The sequence below is a fragment of the Xyrauchen texanus genome, chromosome 17 (genome assembly GCF_025860055.1).
Source record: "Xyrauchen texanus isolate HMW12.3.18 chromosome 17, RBS_HiC_50CHRs, whole genome shotgun sequence".
Lineage (NCBI taxonomy): Eukaryota > Metazoa > Chordata > Actinopteri > Cypriniformes > Catostomidae > Xyrauchen > Xyrauchen texanus.
The window spans coordinates 20,444,234-20,447,803 of NC_068292.1; the positions used below are offsets into that span (position 1 = coordinate 20,444,234).

The 3,570-nt window shown below is 39.2% G+C and overlaps 1 long non-coding RNA gene across 1 annotated transcript; it reads left to right on the top strand.

Moving 5' to 3' along the window:
* On the top strand, window positions 1-2,949 carry LOC127657588 (uncharacterized). Its single transcript, XR_007972310.1, has 5 exons — window positions 1-1,643; window positions 1,939-2,015; window positions 2,166-2,381; window positions 2,547-2,705; window positions 2,792-2,949. It is a non-coding gene; the product is annotated as an uncharacterized LOC127657588 (long non-coding RNA).
* Window positions 2,950-3,570: the final 621 nt, after the last annotated feature.

A 3,570-nucleotide genomic window follows, 5' to 3' on the forward strand; every position in this document is an offset into this window, starting at 1 on the left:
CCGTGCATAACATCAGCATTTGTATGCATGAAAAATAATCTTGTCTTCTACGACGTCAGAGCGTATAAATATGATTTCTCTGCATGGCAAGCCATCTCGCAAACACAATAGTAAAAACAACAACAATAGGCAGCATATTTCCCCGAACCGAACCTGCAGCTCCTGTCCAACAATAACCACGCTTCACGATCGAGTCTGTCCCAAAAATACTTCTCAATGCGCCCTTGTGGACTTGCGCGAGGGGCCCTATAAGTCTGCACTACATGACGTCACCGAAGTGTGGACTCTGAGGAAGTCCACAAGTCCGGAGTGTGCCATTTGGGACAGGGCCTACGGGGCGAGTGGAGCTCCATTCAACAATAGTAACAATAGCTGGCAGTGTGTACAGTCATAGACAGTATATATATATATTTATTTAACCGAGCGCATATATACATGACCTCACCTAATCTTCGCACACAATATCAAAGCAGTATACTACACTTTTACGGTTTATGACTTTTAAATATAATATTATAGTAAAAATAATTTCAGAATTTTCTATTTAAAGCTAAATAACATGTACAAATCAACCAATGTAAAATAATGAAGAATAATTTCCACAATTTAAGTTTTAATTGTTTTTATGTAAAAAAAAAAACAAAAAAAAAACAAATAATCTTAAATTTTTACAACACAATAACTGGAGTGGAGGTGACGTATTTCCTGTTTGAGAGTGGAGCTCCAATCGCCCACAGTCTGCAGCCAGACCCTTCTCGGTTTACTTGCGCGTCGCCCAAAATGTCGTTTTTTACTCGATGTCTCCAGAATCTTCCGAAAATACGCGTCAGCGATGTTCATCGCATTGTTGATGCCTGATCCCCTGCTCCGACAAGCAAGAGGGACAAGGGCTTTAAACTCTACATATCAAGTTATCTGCACAACTACAAGGGTAAGTATTTTAATCTAATGTGGTGTGCCGGCATATAGCGGCTAAACTAGTTCGCCTCGTGTTCATTTTTAATGTAACGTTAGTATAGAAGCTTGTTTTTTCTTAGTTTTAAAGCAGACTGTTTGTTAATTTTTGTGATAATTGTGATATCAATTATATTAACTTGGTCTCCTCTCAGTTTCTAATAAAGATCAGGACACCGGTGAAGTCACTGTCAGGGCATTGTGCTTCAGGTCCATAAGGAAAGCAGATAAACCTCACAGTTTGAGTGTATGGTGAAGCTAGAATTAATAAGACCGCAGTTATAGGCTTGTTACTTTAATAGGCCGATGTTCCTGGGGACTCGGCTAAGGTTATTCATGATTAATGTAAATCAGATGAAAACAGTTATTGTAGGCAGGTAAGTTTCCCTAGCTGGTCCCCTCTGTGTAAAATGCGTTCTTATTCAAGTTTTCAACTCAGTCATTCGTTTAAGATGCAATCTTGTGTTATAAGTATTAGGCTATCATGATTATACAGTGAGCAAGCTATATAAATAAGTATTTAATATAATAAAAGTGTAGAGCAACAACCGAGGGTGCAAGGTAAAGGCTGAATATTGTAGATTTATTACAATATGTTGCATGTTTGAATTAAAATACCTGTGGATATGCAGGAGCACACACTCTACAAAGGCCTGACTGGAGATTTGCCTGATCTGTCTGTCCTTCAGGTGAGTAGGGATACAACAATAGCACATTTCACTGTACAGTATGATATATCAACCAAAATCTGTATACCAAAATTTCTTTATTTTCTTTTTCCTCCCTTTTACAAACAAATATTCTGCTTCAAAGAAAAAAATGAAATTGATGTTATCATAAGGGTTCTTCATTATGAACTTGTATGCCATGCATAACATACTGTGGATAGAAATTACAGGGAAAGTTACTGGTATGATAATTGTGGTTATATTATATTACTATTATATTTAGTGTATTGCTAATCAATATATTGTTACTTCCCAGATGACAGCGGCTCACTTCAAGAGCAGGTGAAGCAAGTGGGACAATGTTGAAGACATTTGCTCGCACTGGGCAATCAGGTACAACTTGCAAACAACACCTGTGGTTGTTGGTTTAATTCCCACTGGGGCCACCTGTACATGTAGTAGACCTAGATATAAATGTCATAGTTTAGTAGTTGAAGGACCAGGACTGACTACTTTATTCTTTTATTCTGGGAACCCCTGTAGGTGCAGATCAAACCCTAATGCTGCGACTTCTTGGAATTTGGCGATGTTGTGCGTAGCATGGACGACAAAATGCTATGCTGCAACGTTTCAGTGCCAATGTGTCTGTTGGAGAGTTATCCCTGCCAGGGGATCTGTTACTCCCCCCTAGACACCCAGGAAGATTTGGCGTTGCTTGACAACAGTTTGAGGCAGGATAAGGAGCTCCAGCAACGATTTGTAAGTGTGCCGATTTCGTTTATAACGGTATAGGGTAATCTAAAAAGTAAAATTTAGATCGTACACTGCATATTCTACAGTCTGAATCCACAGCCTGTTACATTTTAAATTTATGAGAAGCTGCAGAGAAATGTAATTTGTAACATGTTTTTTTTGTATTTTCAGCTTCGGTTTTTGGCAATCAAATGTGGGAGGGACCTAAAGACAACCGTGTGTGAATGCTTCAGAGTATCTTCTCTAATCACCTTTCCATCAATACAACCTGGACTGGTGTAGGGGATAAAGCATGTTTTAGAGACATGTTCCTGAAGACCATTGTTCAAAGTAAGTTGGATATTTTTTTTATATTTAAGTACATGTGTATGACCTTATGCCATTCAAATGGAATGACAGATCTTTATTTTCTACAGGAGCCATCCGGAAGAACCCGGCAACACAGGATGCCACTGATGAGGCAATCCAGGTTAACGCTACGCGTTACCTGAAAGGAGCATCTGAACATGAAGGTGGAAAAAGCGCCGCACAGCTGAGAGGGACCCACAGCTGACCCCTTAAACCTAGGCTGACTACTGACACCCCAGCATCACTGACAACTGGAACCCTTTCTTTATCCTGCAGTCAGTAACATCAAGACCCCTAAAAAGCCTGCTAAAAGTGTCAGACTACACTCACCCAATCCACGCTGTTCACTGTGGAAATTGCTCTTTTTTTTTTTTTTTTTCTCGTGACCCTGCTTTGAGGGCAGCTCCTTGGATGAATATGGGACGGTTTGTCCTTTTATACAGGCGCACGAGGAATCACTGAAGATATGCCAATTTGCACTGCCTCATTCTGGAGGTCGGGAAAACCGGTGATTCTTAGCCCACTACGCCACACAGTCCCCAACCTCTCCAGACATTCTGATTGGCTGTGTTCTCTACAGCCAGATTTTCTGCTGTTAATTATATTTATTCCCACTTGTTGTCATGTGTAAGTTGAATGTCAAAATGTATATTATACCTGTTATCCTGCACATTCCTTGATACCAAAGATCTCAATTATTTCATATACAATTTGCTGCTTATTTCATTGTTACAGTGCTTAATTATTCTATTTTTAAATATAGCTTGTAAATCCTAGATTATACATCTAATACTTGATATTTGCACATTATCTGGTATCAAATATTCTACTTACCGTGACTTTAGTA